General features: G+C 44.0%; 1 pseudogene; it reads left to right on the top strand.

Annotated features, from left to right (window-relative positions):
* The first annotated feature begins 196 nt into the window (after positions 1-196).
* On the top strand, positions 197-2,585 carry LOC127195276 (ubiquitin-associated domain-containing protein 2-like; annotated as a pseudogene).
* The last annotated feature ends 24,810 nt before the right edge of the window (positions 2,586-27,395 follow it).

Below are 27,395 nucleotides of genomic sequence, written 5' to 3'. Positions count from 1 at the left end.
CTGCTGAGATGATACTACGCCTTAGGATGGGCAGTTATTAGGACTTGTTGAGTAAGTGGATAGGGAAAACAGCAAAAACAAACAGACAAACAAATCCCACTCTATTGCAAGAAATAGTGCACAATAAATAAAGCAAAGACAACATATGCAAAACCCAGTATAGCTGTGTTGTACAATATAGCAATGATGAGCTAACATGTACCAAAATCATCTGAAAGATGCCCACATGTAAGTCTGTATGAAATCCCTTATAGCAATTTTATTCACAACCATTCATTTTTGCTGTATTACAAATGTATGAACCAACCTCCATGAAACAGGAAGGGGAAGAGCAGTGGTGGACCTATGAGATTCCTGGAAAAGAGCAGAATCTAAAAGACGAGTCAAAAGAAACTCAACAAGAACTGCATGGCGCCCAGGAAGGAGCTAGCAAGTTTGATGCCACTGTACTGTACCCTGAAACTGAATGACAAAACACAGACATGGTGCAACTATTTAGGGCTCTCACAGCTGGAATTCAGAGTTTCCACAAAAGCAAGGGGTAGGGGAGGCTAGAGTTAGCCGTGTAGCAAATGCATTCCATTTGGTGACCTCAGCATGAACACATGTTGGCGATACTGACTGCTACAAATAGAAGGCAGGTATGGGGGCTGGAGAGATGGCTCAGCATCAGAGGACTGGCTGCTCTTCCAGAGACGCCAGGGTGGACTTCAAGCACCCATAGGCAGCTAACAACCATCTGTAAGTCCAGGTTAGGGGGTCTTCTAGCCTCTGCATGCACTACATACATACTGCACAGGCAAACAGCAACACATAAAGATAAAAACAAATCTCAAAAAAACAAAAACCCTAAAACCTAAGGGAGATGGCTAGATGTAATGTTAGGATGTAATGTATATGTAAATGTTAGGATAAAGACACACACTTCCGTATTCAGCCAGCAGTAATAACCGCATCTGCCACCCAGAGCCTCATCTCTAAGACTATTCTACAACGAAGTGTGAATTGGGGCTTTTAGAGAAATGTCTGCTTCTAGGGCCGGGATAAGACAGACACACACAATGGGACCAGAGCATCTTAGAGGGGCAGACAGCAGACAGTACAAAGAAGAAACTACCCAACTACTTAAAACATACTAATGGGAACCGGTATAGCGAAGTAACCCAAACGTCCCAAGGCTAGAGCAATCTGAGCCCCAGACCTAGGGGCACTGGGCTAGAACCCAGTATAGAACATCCATGAGTCCATACCGAAATGAGCAAATTGTTGAAGGAAAGTTAGGGAAGAAAAGACATATCTCCATGCAGAATGCAAATAACTTATATAGAAACTCTTGCTGTCACGAAGCTAACTCCTAGCTCCGGCAGGCCAAACATGCCTGCCCCACAGGCCGCGCATGCGCAGTCCTCCTGGAGGCTTGGGAGCACCTAACCAAGCTGACTTCGCTCCTTGGCCACCAGTGCGCCTGAGCAGTTGCTGGTGGGCTCTCTGCGCCCCGCTCCCCCGTGCTCTGTGGGGGCTCCGGGCCCAGCGGGGGGCCCCCTGTTAAGCAGCATAGGCTCCAGTGGGTTTTGCTCCTCTGTCGAAGAGTCTTGCTGGTCCCCTGTGCCCTCCCTTCTGCTGACTCTCTTGCTGCCTCACTGTCAGAAGTTCTTCGTGCATGACCTCCATGCCGTCAAGAACGGCTTCCAGGTTTGGAGGCTGATATGCAGAAGGATGGTCTACCTTGATTTGAAGGGCACTTTCTGTAGTAGTCTTATTTACAACTTCAGAGTATGTGAAAGAAGCTATGGAAGCAGCAAGTTTGCTTCCTTTTTGCTGGGCCCCTAGGTGTTGGCAACCTTGTTTGACTTTGTCCTTGTGGAAGCTGTGCACTATTCGTGTGGTGTCACTGTGGCCAATAATTTACCTTCTGGATTCTTGGCGCATGTGTTTGCTCTCTTTGTTCTATTTCATTGCTCCATCCCAAGAGTACAAGTGGCACAAATTCTGGGTCCATTGTCCATGACAAACAAGACACTGATTTATATATTGGGACTACAGCTTTTCACCTCTGGCTCCTACATCTGGATTGTAGCCGTAAGTGGACTTATCTCCAGCATGTGCTATGAGCACAGAGTGTTCCGGGTTCACCGGGTGCTCTGTGCCTCTGGCAGAGTGGCCCAATTTTTCTCCTGGGCTCTTGAGCCCATCTTCTCATCTTCAGAACCCAGCAGCCAGGATGGGAGCCACAGTGGACATCCAGAGGCAACAGTGGATGGAGCAGCTTGACCGGCAGCTGATGCTCTCTGTTTGCACAAGTGAGGTGACAACGGCAGCAGCAGAGAGGAATGATCAATTGGAATCGGCTCCCTCCCTTTACGTCAGCAACGAAATATCAACTATCAAGATGGTTCTTGGTCTGAACAGTGAGTGAGCATCTCCTCCCCCAGAAGTTTCTGAAGAGCAGGTTGCCTGGCTCATGGAGATGGGATTTTCTAGAGGAGATGCCTTGGAGGCCCTAAGGGCCTCGAACAATGACCTCAATGTGGCCACCAACTTTCTGCTGCAGGACTGACATTCGGCCCAGCTGTTGAGAGTGACAGTGGCAGTGGCGTGTCCCCACTGCGTCAGTCTCCAGGACAGGTGTTCTTGAGAGGGCGGTTCCCACCATACACTATCCTCAACTCCAAGATGGTTGCCGTGTAGTGTCAAGTAAGTTTGTCACTAAATTAGCATGTATTTTCTATCTTTAAAAAAAAAAAAAAAAAAAAAGCTAACTCCTACTGGACAGGATGGGATGAATACACACATAACCCTAGCATTAGGAAGGTAGAGGCAGAATGAGCAGTAGTAGTTCAAGGCCAGTCTCACTTACATCGTGAGTTCAAGACCAATCTGGGCTTAATGAGACTGAAAAAAAGGGAAGGGGTGCCACTCCTTACTTCTTAAAATACAATACAGCTTCCTTCTAAGGAATGCAGTATGGGAAGGGAGAGCAACTTGACAGTGGAGAGACGTCAGCTAGATCAAGACTGACAGTGACTGTGAAAAGTCATATCAATAATATGCACCCTTGGTATGACGTAAGAAAAATCCTTCCCAAAATATACAATTTCAATCTAATCATGAGAAAAAATCCTAAACAAATCCCAACTAAGGAAAACTGACTTAAAAAACACGGGATTGGTTAGTGAATCTCCAAACTGTCAAGGTTATCTAAAACAGACAAGGAAAATCTAAGGAGCCAAGGCTATAAATCTTAGAAGGGATTCTAGAACATAAAGGGAGCAGTGTGCTAAAACTAAAGAAAGCTGAGTAACTGTGTTTACTGGCTTGCTAATTGTTTTAAAAAGTAAATACTAGTGTAACATGCTAGTAATGGGGAGCCGAGGGAGGCACAGATGGGTACTCAGCTGTCTTTGCAGTTCTTTTATCTGAAAGCCCTAAAACATAGAGGTTCTTTTTTCTTAAGCACGTGAACTGAGGATGTGCCATTAGGCTGAATGTGGAGCTCACTGGATCTGTTGGAGTTACGGAGCTCAGAGATAAGGCTCGCCATGCAGTCTCACACGCCTGCTTCTGCAGCAGGACAAAAGGACGTCAAAGGGCGGTAGCAAACTAGCTGACTAGACTGCCTAACCGGAGGCTCCATCCTGCTCACTGAGCATGCCAGCCTCTTCATGCAGTAAGCTCAGTGATGCTATTTTTGGGAAACTCCATACATTATGTGCAGTTTTTTTTTTAAAGCAGAGCCAAGCTCTTCACTTCTGCTCACCTCTTCTAGTCCTTAGCACATGTGTAACATCCAACAGATGGCGCTATGGTGAAGCCCATCTCTTTGCTTGGGTGGCAGTGCTGGAACCTGTCCTGGCAAAGGTGACATTTGCTGGTTATGGTCCCTCTAGTCCTAGCTTATAATGTGACCTCAAAACTGATGCACATGCTGGACACTTTGCCTCGTCAGTACAAGGCTTTGGGTTCAATTCCCAGACTTGAAAGGGGATGGTGGAGAATGGGAGGAGGGGCACTTATGTTTTAAAGGCAAGTCGTTCTTTACCATAGTTATTGGGGGGAAGGGGGGTTGAGACCGGGTTCTCTGCGCAGCCTTGGCTGTCCTGGAACTCACTCACTGTAGACCAGGCTGGCCTCAAACTTGGAGCTCCACCTGCCTCTGCCTCACAAGTGCTGGGATTAAAGGCGTGCACCACCACACCCAAATATTGCAACTGATAACTAGATGAGCTGTCTCTTAATACATTCTGAAATTTTGATGAAAAGCAGCAATGTAAATACCTACTAAAAGCACAAACTGCACTCAAGATTGTGTGCCTAACAGCCTTTACCTTCAGATCCACACGGTCTCTTTCAGCTGATGGAGAAGAGGACACCTAAATCCTCCATAAGGACCAAGAAGAGAAAAGGTCGCACAGGCAGGGCTCAGGAGGGGCCCCACATCCTATGCCAAGAACCCATCTTGCCTAGGATGACCTTTTCATAGTGCTGCCTTCTCCATTCACAGTGACGCCCTCCCTGACTGCTCCTGGCAACCCTGCTGCCTTATTTTAATACACAACAACCTACTAATTTCTAGTTTGCTTATTAACCAAACCTGTGCTTTGTAGAAAGCCTGAAAGTGGAAGCCAAGACTTGTTGAAACAGTGACACTATGCTAGGCTCACTGTTAATGACCTACATATCTCCTTTAAAGTTCTATTTGTTCAAGATTTTGTTTCAACAAAAGGCTGCATTCTGGTTTGTATGGAGGCCTCAAGTAAGAAAGATACTCTGTGACTAAATCTTTGTGCTCTCACCAGTTTTATTATGTGAAAGATAAAGTATAAACTTATCTTTCAGCATATTAAAGTACAAAGCTGGGCTGGTGAGATGCCTCAGTGGGTAAAGTGCTTGCTGTGTAAGTCTAGTGTTAATCCTGAGAAGACCCAAATCCACCATTTTGGACCAAATTTGAAGCAAACTTTATTAAATATTAAATACTGACCAAGAGATGGATTTTGGTCAGGATCACTCCCTGAATGTAATACTCCAAATTAACCTCTAAGTTCCAGCTGCCCAAGAAGCAGGTAACCTCCTGGGATGCTAGGACTTGTAGTTCTTGCAATATAAGAAAAGCCTCTTGGAAAGAGTACGGTGGCCTATGAGTATGCAACATGTGTCTAGAGCCACTTGGCTGGAAGTTCCAGGAAGTGGCCCTGACCAAAGCCCATCTCTTGGTCAGTATATAATACTTAATAAAAGTTAACTCAAATTTGACCCAAAATGGTAGGACTGGTTTTTCTCTGGCAAATCTCAAGATTAACACTAGCAATCTAAATTGTATCCCTGGAACTCACATAAAAGCGGAATAGGAACTAATTCCACGAAGCTGTCCCCTGACCTTCACCAGTGAGCTCTGACATGTGTGCATTGTCCCACAGCACATGCACACACCACCACCACCAATAACAATACAGATGACTTTAAAAGTACAAAGTCAGCCAGGCGTGGTGGCCGTGCACGCCTTTAATCCCAGCACTCAGGGAGGCAGAGGCAGGCGGATCACTATGAGTTCGAGGCCAGCCTGGTCTACAAAGTGAGTCTAGGACAGCCAAGGCTACACAGAGAAACCCTGTCTCAAACAAACAAACAAACAAAAAGTACAAAGTCAAAAAAAAGTATAAAGTCAATTTGTTTAAGTCCTGTGTGTGTGTGAAAGGGAGTGTGAGCTCATGTGGGTGCATGTTTGTGTGAGTGTGCAAGCACAAGCACGTAGAAGAAAAATCTCATGTGTCTTCCACCTCATGTTTTGGACAGGGTCTCCTAGGCCTGGAGCTGGCTGTCTAGCTGGCCAGTGAGCCCAGGGACCCCAACCTCCTCCCCAACACTAGGATTACAAGTGTGTACTGGCTAGTTTTATGTCAACTTGACACAAGCTGGAGTTACGTCAAAGGAGGGAACCTCAACTGAGAAAACGCCATGAGATCCAGCTCTCGCTGCCACTTTTATTCAACATGCTACCAGAAGCCCTGGACACAGAAGATTAAAATGATTTTTTTTTTCAAAGAAATAAAACTATCCATTTGCAGAGTAGATAACTGTGTACATAATACCAAGGAGAAAGAAGAAAAGGGAAAAGAGAGAATTACTTAGAATAAGCAAATTTAGCAAAGTTGCCAATTCAAAATCCAACTCCCAACAGAATCACATTTCTATATATTAATGTGAATATATGAAAAATTATCCAAATTAAATAAAAACTAGGTACCGTATAGTACATATATACTAAAATCTACAAAAAAGATGACAGAAGAAACCAAAGCCTAGATAATTAGTGATGCATCTGCTGGCAAACTGGCCCTGTTCTAGTAATGACTCTGTACCCATCTTGAAAGCAGCCCTAACTCTACTCTGTGGGTCACAAAGCGACAAGACATGATGGGGAGGGGGTGGGGTGGGAGACGACGGCCTCATCAGGAAGAAAGGTTCAGTGGGAGCTGGAGGGGATAAAAGAGTAATGGGGGCTTTAAAAAACCTCCAAATATGTTATTCACGTGTATGAAATACAACAATTATCAAAAATATTTTCAGATGGGAAAAATACTTGTTAAAAAAGTCTAAATGGGCAAACAACATATTCATGGGCTGAAAAAGGTAAGTATGTCAAATCTTTTCTATAGATCCATGAGTTTAATCAAATCCCATGAAAATCTCAGGACAACTTTTGTATACACAGACTACCTGTGATAGTATCTTGACTTCTGAATGGTTTTATGCCAAATATGAAAACAACACAGAAGTTTTGAAAAGCCCTTCCTTCACACAAAAAGGACAATTTAAACAGTGCTGGCTCATATTTTAAAAGAGACCAAAACCACCCACGAAATCTGTGGCCTTTACCTCGCTCTGCTCTCCTTCTCTTCTCTCTGGCTATGTGGCAACTCCATCACCACAGTCACCCGCACAGTGAACCAGCCTGGCAGTCCCCCAGGTGGTAGGCAGGGCTGGCAAGCCTCCAAAGGCTCATTTCCAGAGAGCTGTCTGTGTACCTGTACGCTCACCTGGACAGCTGTCTGATGCAGAGCTGTCTTTCTGCACAAAGTTTGGACCCTAGGAACATTGGTCAGAGAGATTCAAGGTGTTTCGGTTTAGTTTTTAATCTAAAGACATTCATCTAAAAGGGCATCTAACTACTAGGAGAAAGTATTTCTGACATGTTTACTAAAGCCCTGGCCTTTGTTGCATTGTTCTAAAACAAACATATAAGCTAAAGAGGAAGAGGGAGCCTGGGTGCTGCTCATCTGCACACACATCCTTGTTACCCGCAAAGGTCACTCACTCACTCACGCCCTGGAGTAATTCTCAAGGCACACAGCTCCCTGAGCACAGGTTTCTCTGGGGAATGCCGATGGTGGCTGCTAGCATATTCTGATGTCTCTCGTGATGATTCAGATCGTGATGATTCTATGATGGACAGAAGCCCTTCACATTGCACAGAGCCTTTGCTGGCTGTCATCACAGGTCTTCCAGAACTTTAAAATCTTCTGAAGTAAGTTTAGCTTTCCTGTGTGCCTACATTTAGCTATAGAGAGCAGAGCCCCGGGAGCAACAATGACAAGAGGTCCAGAGGCTGGAGTGGAGAGCAATAAAGTGCTGAGGGAAAGGTGGAGGGCCAGAGTGGAGACAGTGTGACCTAGGGGTGGACAAGGATCCTCCCCTGATACAAGTAAGAGCCTAAAAGAACACACTGTCACAGGACATAGTGGCAGACACCTGTAATCCTGGCAGAGGGACAGGTAGGAAGAATGTTGCAAGCTTGAGGCCAGCCTGCTCTTTGTGGTGAACTCTAGACTACCCAGGCCTACAGACCCTGTCTCAAAAACAACACACACACACACACACACACACACACACACACACACACACACGCATACATACACACACCAAAAATAAACAAAAAAACAAAAAAACCCCACACTATATTGTTCTCCCTTTTAGAACAAGTTCTTGAGCAAAAGAGGGCAGTAAGGACCACAAAAAACAAGGGCCAGAAAGCAAATCCTGTAAGTACAGCCTGTAAGGGCAAAGCACTGTGGCAACTTTAGAACAAGGAACTGGGTCTCTAGGAACAAGCATGACAGGAACCCAACAGGCAACGCCAGCTCTGCCTTTGAACTGTATCACAGGCCCTTGGGGTTGTCTTTGGGTTTTGTTTTGGGTTTTTTGTTTGTTTGTTTGTTTTTTGCTATTTTTTAAAGAAAGATCTCATCTTATAGACCAGGCTGACCTTGAAATTATGATCCTCCTGCCTCAACCTCTCTAGTGCTGGGATTGCAAATGTGTGTCAGGAGGCTATGTTCAACATCTAGTTGTTTTGTTTTGTTTGGCTTTGTCTTGTCTGAGGTGAGAGGGGGTGGAATGAAGCTATTGGTGGTGGGGATCAAACCAAAGCCCTCGGCCCTGTCAGGCAGGCTCTTTACCACTGAGCGGCAACCCGAGCCTCTCGAGATTTTAAGTGAACAACAAAAAGACAATATATGGATTTATATCCTGTCTTTTCTACAAAATTTACCTTAATTGCATCTTAAATACTATATAATCATGGGGTAAGATGATCTATACCCCAGCACTTCATACTTCACAGTTCTTTTATATACAAAAATTCTTTTTGTGTCAGCGTGTCTGCATGTGCGAGCAAGCCGGAGGACAGCCTTAGATGTCACTCCTCAGAAGTCACTCGCCTTGGGTTTTTGTCTGTTGTTGAGACAGGTTCTCTCACTGGCCTGCAGCCACCAAATGGGCCAGGCTGGCAGCCGGCAGAACAGTGAAGTGAGCCCCAGGATCTGTCTTTCTCTGCTTCCCTGGTGCTGGGATTACAAGCATGTGCCACTGTGCCTGGCTTTTTCACATGGATTCTGGGGGATGAATGACTTAGCTCCTCATGCTTGCGAGGCAAGCAGTTTACCAACTCCACAGCCCATAAAACCCTTTAAGACTGCATGCATGTACAGTAGGGGGGTAAAAACAGCAAACATCAAAGCAATGTGGGAAACTGTCAATAATAGGTCAGTCTACTTGTAAAGCATGGTCCTCCCCACACTTTTCATTTTATAGATTTTTTTTAAAGTTTGAAATTGTTCCAAATAGGTTTATACCAGGTATGATAGCATACACCTGTAATTCCCAACACTCTGGAGGGTGACTGGGAGGATTTCAAATTCAAGGTCAACTTTGCTACAAAAAGAGGGTTCAGGGGAAGATAGGGAAGGAAAAAAACCGTTACAAAGAGAAAAAAAAGGCACTTATGTAGACATTAAAAAAAAATCTAACATTAGATAGGTAGATATGTTTTTAAAAGACATATCAAGATCCAGTAGATTCATTTTAGTATGCCAAGTGGGAAATGCTGACTACAAAGGTATGTGGTGTCCTTTCTACTACTACAAATTAACTGTGAGAAGAATAATAAGCTTTTTGGTCCTGTCCCTCACCAGCTACAGCCCTCAGAGGAGAGTGGGCCTTGCACCTCTCCTGGGCAGCACAGTAAAGCTGACCCTAGTGGTGCACCAGTGGCTGAGGCCACCCTGACCGTGACCAGCTGTGCCATTGTGTGAGCTGGAGGGCCCAGGCCCAGATCCAGGGCTTTGAGTTGACCCACCCCAACATCTATCCCATCCATGAACTGCTGGAGCTGTGAAGGGCCCGGTCCTGCAGATCCAAAGCTGCAGAATCTCCATGACACAAGGAGTCCTGCTGAGGACCCAGTGTTGATGGTGCAGCAGAAGCCAGAGGCCTCGAACCTGACAAGTGACTCATTACGGTGAACATTTCAAGGCAAAGATGTGTGGACAAAGGGGTGTACTGTGGGACACTATAGCTTCCACAAGATGCTTTTGTTTTGTTTTTATTTTATCTTTTTTTTATCTTTTTATTTTCTTTTGTGAGGGAGGTTGCAAGGGCAAAGGTGGATACAGCGGGACAGGGAGATGAGTGGGTTTGGGGTGCATGATGTGAAATTCACAAAGAATCAATAGAAAGGAAAGAGGAGGAGGAGGAGGAGCAGCAGCAGCAGCAGCAGCTTTGACACACCTTTAATCCCAGCACTTGGGGAGGCAGAGGCAGGTGGATCACTGTGAGTTCAAGGCCAGGCTGGTCTACAAAGCGAGTCCAGGACAGCCAAGGCTACACAGAGAAACCTTGTCTCAAAAAACTAAAAAACAAAAACAAAAAAAAGTGAAATAGTACCAGTTAAATCCAGGCATGGTGGCACACACCTTTAATCCCAGCACTTGGGGAGGCAGAGGCAAGAGGATCTCTGAGTTTGAAGCCTGGTCTACATAGTGAGCTTATAAAAGACCCTGTCTCAAAAGACAAAAAGCAGTAATGTCAGTTAAATGATCCACTTTATCAATTCAGCTATTAAAGAGGGATGTTATTGTGTTTGCTATAATATCTAAAAATAAACAGTATGATACATGTTCTACTGCTATAATATCTATGCTGAATAAATGAACAGAATACAACTATAAAATTACAAAGAGATGACTGATACATGTTATGAACGTAAGAAAGGAAAGCCAGGATCAAGTGCACTTTCCATGACCCTGCCGAAGCTGTCAGTCAGCAACTCAGACTAGAGTCGGGCAAATTCCTTCAAAGACTCAAAATACCAAAGGTTACTCAGGAAAAAGGGTTAATTTGAATAGTCCCATATTTCTCACAGAAATAAAACAAAATAAACAACAACAACAACAAAAACCCACCTCCAGGCCTACACTGACTTATGACAGATGTTCCCAAATATGATTTTTTGAAGTCTTACATTTTTATCTTATGTGGCTGAGTGTTTTGCTTGTGTGTGTGCATGTTTGTGCACCTTGTGTGCACCTGGTGCCCTTGAAGGTCAGAAGTCGGCATAAGACTCACTGGGATTGGAGTCACAGATGCTTGTGAGCCACCATGACTGCTGGGAACCAAGCAGGGTGCTCTTCAGGGGCAGCAAAATCCTCAACCATTTTATCAATCAGGGATTCCTAAACAGCCAAGGACATTAAGAAAAGCTGAGATTGGGCTGGAGAAATGGCTCAGAGGTTAAGAACACTGATTGCTATTCCAGAGATTCTGAGTTCAATTCCCAGCAACCACACAGTGGTTCACAACCATCTATAATGTGATCTAATGCCCTCTTCTGGCCAGCAGGTGTACATGCAGGCCGAGCACTGTATACGTAATAAATAAATAAATAAATAAATAAATAAATAAATAAGCTGAGATCATTACCACATATGTGCTACCACATATGCAAAACTGTTCATCAAAATATCAGCAAATACAATCCACCCATGTAAGCACACCATGACCAAGCGTTTACCTAGACATGCAGTACTGACCTATGATGTTTTGGGGGCCAGTAAGATGCTCAGTAGTTAAGGCTGCTTGGTGCAGGCCTGATAACCTGTCCACAAAGTGTCCTCTGACCTCCACATGAGCCACTTGCATCCTCCACCATGTATATACATACATAATAAATAAATTTTTTTTTTCAAAATCTTAACAGGCTTTTGGAGGATAAAATTTAAAAGATGATTCTGCCTTGTGGGAAAATAAAGTACTAAAAAGCAGTAAAAAGAAAATTTTTTTAAAAAGACAAAAAAGGGGAGGCTATCTTAACTTCTCTTCTTGCTACTTGAGCCATAGTCATTATGACAAGTTGCCATACTGACACAAGCACAGCAGACAGCAGACTTGAGAAAACAGTAGCTGCCTCACAGGGTCAAATGATTTTGATGAAGGTGTTAGAGCAATTCAATGGGGGAAATCTTTTCAATAAACCATACTGATTATAAAATGGAGCGCCATGCAGACAAGAGAATTCTCAGAACTCAGCTTTTATTTTTTATTTTTTAAATTTTTTTTATCTACTTTTAATTAATGTGCATTAGTATGAAGGTGTCAGATCTTTGAGTTATGGACAGTTTTTTTAAGCTGCCATGTGGGTGCTGGGAATTGAACCCAGGTCCTTTAGAAGAGCAGGCAGTGCTCTTAACTACTGAGCCATCTCTCCAGCTGCTCTAGAACTTAGCTTTTATAAGCATCAACATGAACACTAAAAACTTAATGTGAGCTAAAATTCTAAAACTAGAAATCAACACAGGGTGTTAGGGACCCGAGGTTTGAAGTTTTAATGCACAAACACATGCACACACAATCATGAACTGAAAGGGAAAAAAAAGTCAAATGATTAAAATTAAAATAAAAATTTTACTCTTCTAAAAAACTACAGTAAAACAAGCCACAGACTAGAAATAGTATTTGCATAACATTCATTTGACTAAGAACTTACTTAGATCTAGAATATTTAAATAAAGCTTTCAACTAAATGAGAAAACTCAAAATTAAAATGCAGAAAAGATTTGAACAGCATTTAGATAAAGACAGTATGGCACACTGACATAGCCACGCAGAGAGATGCTCAGTTTCCGCTGGTTGGGCGGCGGTGGTGGGATGCCTGCCAGTCCGGCACTTGGGGCCCAGGCAGAACTGTCCAAGGGTTGAGCTACATGAGACTTTGTCTCAAAAACCTACAACAACAAAGATCCCCAGTCACCACAGAAAACTACACACGAGTGAAACAGGACACACAGTGCCATGGCTGAGCGTACAGACCTGCCAGGCGAGGTGTTGGCACTGTAACCCCCAAGGGAAAGTAGATGTAGATGTCAATGAACGTTAGCTGGTGCAGCCACTCTGGAGAACAAGCTGTAGCTTCTGATAAAGCTAAGCGTCTATTTGCTACATGCCACTGCTAGAGATCTCTACAAGACACACAACGACTTCTTCAAGGACGTTTACAGGAAACAGCCACACTTCAGCCCATGGGCAAATGGCTGACCACTGTGTGATAACTCTCCCACAATAGAATACTGTGCAGCAATAAGAGAACCAATGATCAAAACACACAATTTGACAGATGAATCATAAAATTACGATTTTAATAAAAAATTTAGAATATAGTGAGTCCCCTACAATGAAAGAAAGGCAAGACTTGCTGCCAAAAGATCACACAGAAACTGGGCAGGATGCTCATTTCCTTACCCTCGCTATGACAATAGTTTCATGGGTGTTCACACGTGCCAGCTCAAAACTGTGCGCTTTAAATGTCTTTCATTTGTCACTCATTCATGTTATTTTCATAAAGTCAATATTCTTTCCATCATTCTATCTGGGATTTCTTTGGTTGTTTTTATGCAATACTTTTTGGAAGATCCCAAATAAGTCTCTGACGTCAACTATAGGAAGAATTTTCTCCAAATGCACACATATCCACTGAGCTTATTAGTTGGAAATGCTATCAGCTTCAGAGTGTGTGTGCCGGATGAGAATGGGGCATCCATCCCCAGGGACTAAGTTAGGCAGCATTCACTTGTGGACTAGTCATGCTTTCAGCACAAGGACACAAAAGAAAACCACACATCTCCACCTATTTCCCAAGCCAATACTTAAAACCATTGACAGGGACTAAAGTATTTTCCAATGAAAACTTAGCTGGATGAAAGCTGGATAGTCTATAAATATTTCCATGGGAAGCTGGAGGTAGCTCAGTGGTTAGAAGCACTGCTGCTTTCCCAGAGGACCAGGTTCAGCTCCCAGCACCCACATGGTGACACAAGCACTAGTTCCCGTCTGCCCTCTGCAGGCTCTGCATACATATGTACACAGACATATATGCAAGCAAAACATCCATTCATAAAACACCCACCTCCATAAGGTAAGAATAAATAGATCTTAAAATAAATTTTTATTTAAGAGGTTTTACAAATATTTCCACATTTAAAATAATTCACAAGCCATATACTCAAAATGTGCTCCAAATATGCATCGCACTTCCACTGAAATGCTAGTCAAACTTGAGAGTAGCAACACTGTATTTCACAAGCTTGCCTACGTTTCTTCTCCCTCTGGAACACTGGCCTTTCTCCAGCCCCACCACCTGTCCCGCAGCTGCCGTAGTCATGTCCCTTCATTTTCCCAACGCTACCTCACCCCTAGTAAAAACCAACAGAGTGGGTCACTGTTGGGATACTCCCCTGCAGGTGGGAAGAGAGTGTAACAGCGGATACTCTCACTACTCAAGAGGAATGCTGTCTTCTTGATTTTGTTTTGTTTTGTTTTGTTTTTTGTTTAAGGTTATAAGGACACCTCACAAATCAGCTACAAGCTGTTTAGAAGCAGAATGGGGCATGTGCCCACTGCAATGCTGACTACCATAGCAGAATACTTATTGCACATGCACTCCTCCTCTCTATCATCCGCTTTACTGCAGTGCACTCCTCTCTATCATCGGCTTTACCGCAGTGCACTCCTCTCTATCATCCGCTTTACCGCAGTGCACTCCTCTCTATCATCGGCTTTACCGCAGTGCACTCCTCTCTATCATCCGCTTTACTGCAGTGCACTCCTCTCTATCATCGGCTTTACCGCAGTGCACTCCTCTCTATCATCCGCTTTACCGCAGTGCACTCCTCTCTATCATCCGCTTTACCGCAGTGCACTCCTCTCTATCATCGGCTTTACCGCAGTGCACTCCTCTCTATCATCGGCTTTACCGCAGTGCACTCCTCTCTATCATCCGCTTTACCGCAGTGCATTCCTCTCTACCATCCGCTTTACCGCAGTGCACTCCTCTCTACCATCCGCTTTACCGCAGTGCACTCCTCTCTATCATCCGCTTTACCGCAGTGCACTCCTCTCTATCATCCGCTTTACCGCAGTGCACTCCTTTTCGTCTACCCAAGAGTCTAGTAAGCTTCTTACCAGTGTGGAATAATAAATTGCTCTACAATCAACCTGCAAAGAGGATTGAGAATCTAAAGCCCAAATTGACACTTTATCTCAAAACCAACCAACCAAGTATTATGGGTGTTTTGTTCACATGTACGTCCGTGCGCCATGTGGGTGTCTGGTGCCTGCAGAGGCCAGAAGAGGACATTATCCTCTGGAACTGGAGTTATAGACAGTTGTAAGCCACCATGTGGGCACTGAGATTTGAACCCAGGTCCTCTAGAGGATCAGCCATTGCTCTTAACTACTGAGCTATCTTTCTAGCCCCACGTCCCATTTTTTTAGTAAAGAAAAAACGAAAACACCAACTATATACTAGAAAAATATAAACAATATACTTAATAAAAATATTCACGTTCATGATATAAAAAAACTTTCAAAATGAATAAGCCAACAATAAAAATCAGGAAGATCTGACTAAAAACAAAAGGATTCTATAAATGAAAAGATGCCCCATACCTACCATTTGCCATGTCACAAGTGCCAATGACAGCAACAAGGACACAGCACTCACACTTACACAGTGACTCGTGCCAAACAAGGACAAAATGTCCTGTACAAGTAGCTGGAACTCTCACACTGCTGAGGATGGTTTGACAGTTTATTACGATTAATATCACCACCTTATTAGACAACACATCAATCAATTCTTGGTGCTTACAAGAAAGGAAAACTTTTTAAAAATGTATTTATGAACATTCATAAAAAATTTAAGCATAATGGCTCCAAAGTAGGAGAGAAGAGCAAGCAAAGCAAATGTCATCAGTAAGTGAGTAAACATGGCACAGGCATCATATAGAGGCTATCTATAACCCCACACATGCAGCACCAATGTCTCAAAAGCTTATGCTATGTGACCCAAGTCAACCTCACAGGCTCCATACAAAGTGATGTACTAATCTCAAAGCCCAGAAAGCAGGTGACTAGCTGCCTAAGCCACTGAGCAGAGGAGACACTGAGTGTGGAAAAGCCCACGGAACTTTGGAGATAAGACATCCTCTAAGATGGCACTGTTTCCCAGGCCGCATGTTTGTGAAGCTAATCCAAGAACGCTTAAAACTGGTGACTCTTACTGCATATTAATTATACCTATGAAGCAAATAAAAAGAGAGAGGGAGAGGGGAGAGAAAGGGAGGGAGGGAGATGCAATCCATACTAGTTTTTCCCCCTAGCGGAGGGCCACATACATAAAATGATGTGTTAAGGTCCCTCAGAAGGCAGCTCTTAACACCCCTACCACACACAGCCTTCACACTCTGCAACACAGACACAGCTGTCCCTTTACTTTTGTCTGTTTGAAATCTCCTGTGCTGTATTTCAATAGCTTTTCTACCCTATGATCCCAGCAACTACAGTCAGCTTTAAACTTCTAAGAGGCTGTGCGTTTAACGTGGTGGTAGAACGCAAGTAGGATGTATGAAAGCCAGAACACAAAGAAACTGCATGTAACCCAACCTTAGTTTGGTATCGGAAAGAACTGGGAGGGGTGGTGCACGCCTCTAATCCCAGAACCTGCGAGGCTGAAGCAAGAGGATCACAAGTTCAAGGCCAGCTGGGACTACAGAGTAAAAACAACAAATAAACAACATGTAATGTTAATACTATGTCACACATTCTTACAAGTTCTAGCTCAATATAAGTACATATGGCACATTTCTCTTTAAAGTTAAAAGTATTTGCATATGTGGTGAATTAACATCTGAAATAATAAACCACTTTTAAAATTAGAATATTTAACGCAATCAATTTCTCTCTCTACAGGCTCAGGTAAAGTAGCCTGGGTATACAAATGTTCTGATAGCCTAATCTACTTCTAAGAAACTTGCAAACCCACTGTTGACTCCTGGATGTTTCACTGTAGGTGGCAGCATGCCCACACCTCCCCTGCACAGCCCACCACCCCTGCTGCCAGCCAAAGGCTTCTTTTCCTTTCTCAATCAGAAGAGCTTCAATGCCCAAACCACTATGTGGGATGTGGGAAATCATTATGGCATTCTACTGCTGAATTTACTCAAAGCTGATCTCTGACCTCTGCTTCCTTGCAATTTTTGCTCAAGTCATTTCCTATTACTGAAGCTAGTCCCAGAGTCACATACCACTCATTTGAAATAAACTCAGCCGCAATGGAAGCAGGCCTCAAGGGAATGCCATTGGGAAGGAAGTCAATATTTTCCATAATTTCCTTAAAATAGTCAAAAGCGTGTTACTGAGGCAAACAAAACTTCTATGCAGCCAAGAATAGGTCTATTTTTATACTGTTAAGTTTTTAATACACATTAGACACATTTTCTTCTTCCTTAGAGACACCTTCACTTCAAAACAGGTGAAATTAAAATGATTAAGATGAAAACAAGTGTCAGGCAGTACCTATTATGTGCTTTCCATGCTGAGTGCTGCTGGGTAATGTGTGTGCACTAGTTTCGCTGACCAGGAGGAAGGGCAGAGATGCCCAAAAGAGGAACAACTACCGAGTCCAGCCTGACCATCCCACACTGGAAGCATGTAGAAACAGGAGTGTGTCAGATGTCAGATTCTGTAATGTTTTTAGGGATAAGACCTAAGTCTAAACAAAAAGCTGTTTGTGTCTTACATTTACCAATATACAGCCTGAAGGAATCTCAGACAGTACCAAGTGTGCCTCCATTTGGTGACGGTGCTTCGAGTGCCGAAGAGTAAACCCAAGCTCTAGATGTAAGTGAGTGAGTGCTCTGCCCCAGAGACACACCCCAGTCATGTACCTGTGTTTTGTCTGTGACCTCTCAGATGAAGTCAGGTATAGAATTTTCCACTTTTGACAGTATACCAACACTCAAAAAGGTTGAAAAATTGAAGGAAGCATTCTGAATCTCAGTTTTGGGTTTAGAGTGCTTAATTAGTAATAATTTAAATTTTATTATTAGCTCCTATGAAAGAAAGCTAGGGAAAACACTAAAACTCTTGGTCAGGCTTGGCTCCTCCTTTATAAGCTGTGGGAGCTACTGCATGAGGAATGTGGGACGAGAGCCACAAACCACCCAGCACTTCCTGTCAGGGACCTTCATGGAGCCCTCTGCTGAGCACAGGGGACAATGCGAAAGATGACCCTGATGGACCTGCACAATTTAAAGTGGGTGTGGCGACGCATGTCTTTAAACTTAGCACTCTGTAATCCCAGAATCTGGGAGACAGAAGCAGACAGAGCTCTGAGTTTGAGGCCAGCCTGGTCTACATAGTGAGTTCCAAGAAAGACTGGCACAACTCAATCTCACAAACAGCACAGATTGTTTAAAAACCACTTCTAAAAAATCTGAAGAAATTCTCCAGGGTATGAGCTAGCTTACTCCTAGGCTGACCTAAAAAGCTGTCATATATTCTTTCTTCTAGGTGCCCATGAATAAATGATCTAAGTGTAATTCTGAATTGAGACGAGGAAGAAGTAGATGGCAGTATCCTAGGACCTTAGTGTTGTTCTTTTAGTAAGATCTTAAAATTTTAATGAGTACAGAAAGAATGATAGTGCAAGAACAGCTTAGGAGAATGAGCAGGACCTGAGAAAAAAAACCAAAAGGAAGACTCGGGCCAAGAACAGCAGGGGGTGGGGTGGGGTGGGAGAGGCTGGTGGGTGGGAGACTGGTGGGTGGGAGGGTGGAGTGGGGTAGGAGTGGGGGTGATGCTGGACAGATCCTTGTCAGTTAAGAGCAGCAGTTAAATATAATATGCGTACTGCTCTTGTAGAAAACCTGAGTTCTGTTCCCAACACTCATGTGAGCCCATAACTCCAGTTTCAGAGGATCTGACACCTTCATCTGGCTTCCAAGAGCACAAGCCTACATGCATGCGCATACACACACACACACCTTTTTATTAATTAAAACAACTGCTCACATAGGTCCATACCTATGATCCCAACATCTGGAATGCAGAGGAGAGCGAGTTCTAGTCAGCCTGGCTACTGCTACAAGATCCTGTGTAGAAAGAAAAATAAGTTCTACTGTGTAGCCCAATGTGCAAAGGAATGTACAATCCTCCTGCTTTAATCTCTGAAACGCTGGGAATATAGACAAAACTATCACATCCTGCTCTAAAAATTAGAAAGCTTAAATGTAAAGTTACCAAAATTTATTTCTTTGCTATCATTATCTGGTATGAATACATACGTTTTCATTGTAGTGAGGCAGACAATGCAGTCACTGAACATGCTAACCTTACAAAGCACGTTGGCTGTTCTCACTGCAGCATAACTCAGCAGTGATAAGCCAGCAAGGAGTCCCACATCCCACCAGACAGGGTATCCCTAGAGTGGTAATCACAAGGTCTGAGAAGGGACAATTTACCCTAATCTATTTTATACATCATCTTTAAGGGGGAGGGGGGCTGGCTAGAGTGATGGCTCAGCAGTTAAAAGCACTGGCTGCTCTTCCAGAAGACTCAGGTTCAATTCCCAGCTCCCACATGACAGTTTATAACTGTCTGTAAGTTCAGTTCCAGGGGATTCAACACCCTCACACAAACTAATGCAGGTAAAACACTAATGTACCTGAAAATAAAGAGATAGATGGATGGATGGATGTCTTTTCCAATTTTTGGAATTTCTCCTGCTTTTCAAATAAAAGTCTTTGTCCTGATCTTGAAAGCACTTTGGGAAGACAAAGAACAACACAAATAAAATGCATAAACTCCTCCAGGTCAGTGATCTCTTTATTGCTGAGGTGTTGATGACCAACCCAATGTCTGGCACACTGGCCCTCAATGAACACTTGCAAGCTGAATACATGGAATATCTTCAGACCAAGGAACTGGTCTAGCCCAGCTGAAAAGAACTGCAATGTGGCCTGCCTGGTATTGCATAAGACCCCACACTGAAACATGCTATGAATATGTAACAACACCAAGAGCTAGTCCCGATCTAGAACTTCCTACTGCATGCCAAGTCCTATGCATGACCTCAGTCAGTACTCACACAAACCTCAGGAGGTGAGTACCCCATGGGACCCATCCCAGCAGATCAAAGAGCTGAGACTTGAGGTTAGACCACTTACTCAAGGTCCTAGGCAAGCCCATCTTCCGAGAATGCTTAGTCTCTACAACAGAGATAGAGCCTGTCTCCTCCTACACAGGGTAAGGTGATCATTTATCAGAAAGATGCACGCTAGTTCTGACCAAGCTCTTCTCCAGCTATTGACAGATGAGCACACCACTTACGACACACTTACAGTTGGAAATAGGGGCACACACCTGGAATCCCAGCATTAGAGAAACTGAGGCAGGAAGACGGTGAGTTCCAGATCACTTTGGACTATACAGTGAGACCCAGTCTCTAAAAGCAATGAACACAAAGCATACTTATGAGAAAATGGCAAGGACTGTTCCCTCCAGTAGAAGCTGATGAATATATAGGTTTACATGCACAGTCATTCAGATCCCTCCTATGATACCCACACCTTGACAGGGATGTATGACCTTACACTGTAATTATCTGTTTGTATCTGTCACTCTAACAAGAGATTCCTGGAAGCTAATGACTATGTCTTACATTCCCAAGACCAACAGCATAGTCAAAAACACTGATGTGTGAAAGATGCTCACTGAGGAGGTGAAGTACACCATGGTGGGTAAATCTATTCATATGTCACCATGAAATCAATTATCCAAGAAGCCTCCATTAATTTCAATTCCAGACCAGGCCAAAAAGAGGGAACATAAAAATGAAAGTATTAAGATGGTTCAGCAGTTAAGAACACTTGCTGCTCTTCCAGGAGCCAAGTTTGGCTCACAGCACTCACATGGGAGAGCTTACAACTGCCTCTAATTCCTGTTCCCAGCATCCAATGCTCTCTTCTAGCATCTGTGGAAACACACACACACACACACACACACACACACACACACACACACACACAAAGATAAATAGAAGCTATTTAAATAATTAAATTACTTAATAGTAAAAATGTATATTCACTAATGAAAATATTGCATTGGGATACTTTTCAAGAGGGCTGAGAGCGGGGAGAAAACAAGGTTAAGAGGAGGACTCTTTAAACTGAAGGTTATTCCCATTTAGTCCGAGGGAAAATAGACTGAGGATCTTGGATTTGTCCAAGGTCAGAGTGAGTCCTAGGGTCTCAATGCTGTTCTCCTATAGCCATGCCCTATGCCATTGTTTGGGTTGGCTATCTTTCCTTGTTTGTTCTTTTTAGGTAGGAGGCAGAAAGCAAAAAAAAAAAAAAAAAAAAGAAACCCAAGACTCTGCTGAGACAAAGGTGCATTATAATAAAAGATACAGTATCTTCCTGCCTAAGATCCCAAATGGGTCGCTTGCTCTGAGCAATGACGGCTTAGAAGTCACTTGCTTATTTGGGGATCTGAAAAGCTTTACTAAAAGCTAAACATCTGGCTTATAAGAGAACAATCCTGACCGGAGGCACACAAACTAAACTACCCTGAGTATATCTACAGATTTCCCTCCTGAGGTGTGCCTTTCCCATCATTCCCAAAACTCCTGTCCCTAGTACCAGGCCTGTCACAGCAACTACCAGTAAGTCAAGTGTGTGACTAGAGGCCTGTCCACCCCCATCATATAGAAGACTGTTTCCTGGTCCAGCTTAGAGCATGGTACTACTGAATAAAATTTAATGAATAAATTCGCCCATCTATCCTGGTGACTGGATGAAAAGAGCGGTGTGAAAGAGGTGGAGATAGAGCTCAGTGGGTATAGTGCTGCCCTCCACTCCATCCCAGCACCAAATACACAGGGTGTGGTGGTAAACATTTGTAACCCCAGCATTTAGGAGGCAGAGACAAAGCTGACTGGAGTTCAAGGTTGTCTCTGACTACAGGGGGACCAAGAGACTAGTCTGAGCTACCTGAGACCCTGTCTTAAAAATCAAAACAAAAAATGAGCTGTCACGATTAGACAGGAAATCACAGAATCAGTGTTTAATAAAATAAGCTTAAAAGGTCCAGGAGAATGAAATATCTGGTAAAGACACTTGTAGCCAAGGCTACGTGCTTTACCCCCGAACTCACGATGGAGAGAACCAAATCCCACAGGTTGTCCTCTGACCTTCACACATGTGCCATGGCTTGTGTGCATGTGTTCATACACACAAAAACCAATAAATATTAAAAAGTTAATTAAAAATACAGGTGGCATTTTGAGGGGATCGTTTTGTTGGTTTTTCAAGACAGGGTTTCTCTGTGTAGCCTTGGCTATCCTGATCTCACTTTGTAGACCAGGCTGGCTTCAAACTCACGGAGATCTACCTGCCTCTGCACCACCATGCCCGGCCCCAGGTGGCATTTTTAAGTATTAAGACTTTAAGACACCAGCGTGAACTTCTGAGGTGAACATGAAAGGACGTGAGCCAGTCCCAAAGTATAGTCCCACTTTTGGTTAAGTCAGGGTTGCTAAGCCCTTGCCATGGGCCATGTGCACCATCCATAACATAGCAGGGGCCCTCTCTCCCTGCAAAGAGGCCTCTGAGAGTAACTTCCACTCTCAGAGAGGAACTACATATAAGGAAACATCTTCAGAAACTGCCAAGCAGTGCTAGCTCACAGAGAAATACAGGAAGGGGGGGGGGGGCTCTCTCAACAGCCTCCACCTGCCCATATGGTGCAGACAGATACTGACCATAGCAAGCTTGCTGCTATCGTTATCAGGGCCTACAAGCCATCTCCAGCTCTCCACTCAAGCCAGTTTTCTAAGGAACATCCCTCCTATTACAATAAAGAGGATATGGCAACATTTATGTTAATTAGCTGCTAAATTCACTCAGTAAAGAATAATTTGTAACTACTAGAAATATCTAAGTTAAGTCCTTTATCTTCAAATACACAAGAAAGAACTCGCCCAGAAGATGGACTATGTCTTAGAGCCAGCCCCTTTCAAAGAGGAGTGGCAGGATATGCGTGCTTAGATAAACGCTGCAGTTTTATCACCAGTTTCTTCCAGGCTGTAGGCCAGGCTGCCCTTGTTTGAGCTCTGCTCCCCAGCTGCCTCCTTCCTCTTACCCTGCAAGCCTGCTGCCTCCTGCTTCTTGTAAGGCAGACACTCAAACGCCTCCTAAGTTTTCAAAAACACTTCCTTTACCAATCCTCACTACTGACCCTTTCAAACCTTCTCCGCCACCTTCAAATGCTCCTCTCTGGCTAGCACACCTCTTGCTAGGCTTCTAGTCCCAGGACTTGGTGCACTCCTGCATGAGTCAGAACCTAGCTCCACGCCCACCTGGTGAAGACTGCTCCTTCCTTCCTTCACAGACACTCAGCCTGCTCACAGAAAACAAGCTCAGTGGCCCTAAGTCTGGAAGATACTTGAGGAAGAGAAGCAGGAAAGCGAAAGCCCCAAGTTTATATTCTCCCCAATGTAGCTGGCTCCTAGTGTGTGTTTTCCTTTCGTCCATCCTGGAGCTACCTGATAGTATCATGTAATGCAAATCATTCACTGCTCTAAATTCTACTCAGCACCTTTCGAAACAACCTGTCTGGGGTGGAGCTGCGCAGGGCCCTGGGCATCTGCCTGCAGGTCAGTCTACCTCTGCAATCCAAGATCCTGGCAGTGGTCCACTTCATCTCCTGCAGACTGAGAATTATTGTGCTAGTGCAGCTGTGGCTATAGAAATGTTTCCAGGAAAGTGCTGCTGTGAGCTGGAAGCGCAAAGCAAGAGGCTCGTCCTCCAGGGCATGCACTAGGCAGTCTGCTTTTCTACTGGAATATTACCTAAGGGTGGAATGAAAGGACGGCACACACTATTGAAATACAGCACTGCCTTAACACAATGTCTACTGATTCGCTGGGGCCCATCCTTAGGGGTCACTCAACCTGTGAACTGTCCAATAAGAAGAATAGAGTTACTAATGACGGATACAATAACTTTATGCTGCTTTACTGGGTAAACAGATCTACAAGCCAAAGTTAATAGTATAGAGAAGACAGAACAGAAGGTATAGAGAACACAATAGTATAGAGAAGACAGAAAAAACCTACAGACACTAACATTCCTCAAACTCTACCAAGTGCCTGAGAATGGGTGCAAGCACGCCCATTTAGAGTGCAGGGAAGTCCACACTGATAGGTTTCCACTCGAGGAAATTCATGGCTAGTAAATGACAAACTACTATGTAAGAGCCATTCATCTGGGAAGCCGCAACTCACCCATTCAGCAGGCAATGAATTTTAGGCAGAAACCAGCTGGGTAAAATAAAAGGGCAGGTGCTCAGCTAACTGGATCTCAGGCTAGGGCCAGCAGAGGGAGGGTGACAACTCAAACTGACTCCTGCCACAAAGACAAAGCATCAAACATTTTGGCCAGCTTCCAGCAGTTTGCCCTTCTGGGCCCATCTAACTCATTTTCACCCAGGGATGTGCCAATGGCAGCAAAGCAGAAGAAAGTAAAGTAGCCGCAGGTGCCATCAGCACCCGTGTGCTCTCACACGCCCCACGCCCACCTTCCACTGACCCACAATTTCTTTCTCACTTGTCAAGTTTATAATGCAGCTGGATGAAGAGAGAAGAGAGTCCAGGGAGTGATGGATATTAATGCCTCACCTAGCACAGTGGCTTCTGCATTAGAGCTTTATCAGCTGTTATTTAAACATACAAAGACAGAAGTCAAATACTGCGCATAGAGATCGCTGTAGCAGTGACTATGGAGTGACAAGTGAAACTAAAGACAACGGTGGAAGCAACTGTGATAACCTAATTGTTCAGAACTGGGCACATAAATCATTCTGTCAATAGTAAGCACACAGAGCCTTCACAAAGGAGCCTGTGTGAAGGGCAGGCTGGAAACCCTAGCCTACAATGCCAACATCTGCTGGAGAACTCGGAAACTATTGGCATGTGGCACACTGCTCAAGCCCTGAGAGGAAAAGGAGCACAGGCAAGCAAGCAGGTGTGCTGTTTAATAAGCAGCAGCAAACACCACAAGTTAGCCATGATAAACGGATGCAAGAGGAACATCATTATACGACTTCTTAGGAGGAAAGGGCCTATTGACACACTTCCTAAAACTATACTTGCAGTAATCTTTTCATAAGCTTGGAAATTTGTAGAAATTAACAAATGCAAATGCCTGAGAAAATCTCAACATAAAAATTAGAGTTGCATATGAAGTCAGATAAATAATATCTATGGCTGGGCATGGTGGTGCACATCTTTAATCCCAGCACTGGGGAGGCAGAGTGAGGCGGATCTCTGAGTTGGAGGTGAGCCTGGTCTATACAGAGAAACCCTGTCTCAAAAGAAAAATAAGATGAAATAAACATCTATTTACAAAGGAAAAGCTATACATAATCAACATATTGAAAAGCAGGTTTATAGTCTTGCTGTTTCTAATACGGTTTCATGCATACAAGTTAAAAAATCCTACATAAAACCATACTTCTTTGTTATATTAAAAAAAAAGTCTGAGGCAGAAGGCAGTGACGCTACAAACTGTCATTCGTGGACAACAGAATGATGCTCTCTGCCCTCACTGGCAGGCCCTTGTCATCATCTCAATACCCTGTGACTATGGCAGGTCACATGATGATAGGCAACCAAGGGTGCGGAGGAATTCAAGGTTCTACTCAGATGCTTTTAAGACGGGATATTACTCGGAGCTGTCTGAGTGGGCCCGATACCCTGAAAAATAGAAGCCAGAAGCAGACGGAGAACAAGACAGCTGCATGAGGAGCTGGCTTGACGTTGCTTTACTGGCCTTAAAGACAGAAAACCACAGTGGCCTCCAGCAGCCAGGAAAGTCAAGTATAACAGTCTCCCTTAACAAGTACAGAAAGAAATGGACCCCACCAACATTTCATTATCCTGTCTAATGTAAATTATCAGAGGGTTTGGTTTGGTTTGGTTTTTTGAGAGAGGGTTTCTCTGTGTAGCCCTAGCTGTCCTAGAACTTGCTCTGTCTCTAACTCACAATTCTACCTTCTTCTGCTTCCTTAGTGCTGGTATTAAAGGCACTAACAAACCTTTTTATAGGTTACTAGAAAAAGAAGAGGCCTGAGGATGTCTTTACCTAACTCCCAGCACCTGGCAGTCTAAAATTGTCTCAATCTGAAACCAAAACAATAACCTAAATAGACAGAGCATGATAGACAGTGATTTGATTCTCAGACCTACACACCAATGGACAAAGAATAACACCAAGAAGGCAAGGCCTGGACAGTCCAGTTCGCTGCCTTCAGAGAGCTCCTAGGCCAGTGTGGGAAAGGGAGGCTTGCAGAGAGCCCCGTGCATTTGGCCAAGCTCTGAGAAAAGCTGCGACTGCAAGGAGAGCCAGGCAGTGAGGATTCCTGAGAAAGAATGTCAGTAAAGGACCTGCTGCAGAGGCGCCTCAAGAATGAGGGCCTGGGAAAGAGATGGTGCAGTGGTTGACAACACTAGCTATTCTTCCAGAAGACCCCACTTGGATTCCCAGCATCCACATGGTGGGGTCACAACAACCTATAATTCCAGCTCCAGGGGAATTGACACCAATGGCTCCTGAGGGCACTCACGAGTGTGAATGTGAGCATGTACACACACACACACACACACATACACACACACAAATAAGAATAAAAGTAATAAAGTTTCTTTTAAAAAAAAGAAGAATGAGGGGTCCCCACTGAGCACTTACCAAACTGCTGACCACACATGTAACTGAGGTAAGTAAGGCCGGGGAAGGATTAGTGACACCGTGTCTGGCATTCACATGGGTCAGGAAAATCACCTATTCCAACCCATGAAACTGAAGAAACAAAAACCAAAAAAACCTATGACTCACAGAATAGTGAGGGTGTACTCAGGAGGGTCACGCCTCAGTTCTGGAGAACAATCCAAGCCTGAGCCTGCTCCAGACCTCAAGGGGCAGAGTCTGCTTATCCATGGTCTTGGTTTTGATCCCCAGCATCACCCAAAACAAGCAAACACAGATGAGCAAGAAAGAGCAGGGCTTTAATGAATGTAAAGGTTTCCAAGTTACTAAACTGCACCTTCCACCAGAGCCCAAGAATACTAACAGAACAGATACCAGGACTTCCTGTGCAGGACTCCCCCTCTCAGCACTGAGTCCAAGGCTGCCAAGCACCAGAAGAGCAGTCAGTCAAAGCTTGTTTGGAACTGGCCCAGGTGTGTGGCACAGCATGGCACACATACATGTGCTCTGCGTGTTAAGGAAGAGGAACGAGTCCTCCAGCTGTGGCACAAGCTGCAGCGCCAGCCTCTGGAGAGGCTGAGGCAGGAAGGCAGTGGGCTCACATTCTGCTGCATCCAGGAGTTCAAGATCAGCTGGGAACTCAGGGAAACACTGTCTCAAAACGGAAAGTTTAAAAGGCACATGTAAGACTGTGGACTCAGTCTTCAGAGGCAAAGAACTTATCTTTTAAGTAGAAAGATGCAGGTGGGACTGTACAGTGATTCCCTAGCATACCCAAGGTCCTGAGTTTGAGCCCTGGCACCACAAAAATCAGTAGAGAAAAGAGAAAAAATAAATAAATAAAAATAAAAATAAAATAAAATAAAATTGTTTTTGTATAGATGAAAACTGCAGTGAGATGAAAACTGCACCAGATGTCATAGTAGATTAGACACTACAAAAGAAAGACCAACAAGGAGAAGG

This window comes from Acomys russatus, chromosome 11, assembly GCF_903995435.1.
Source record: "Acomys russatus chromosome 11, mAcoRus1.1, whole genome shotgun sequence".
Lineage (NCBI taxonomy): Eukaryota > Metazoa > Chordata > Mammalia > Rodentia > Muridae > Acomys > Acomys russatus.
This window is presented reverse-complemented; position numbering and strand designations above follow the sequence as displayed.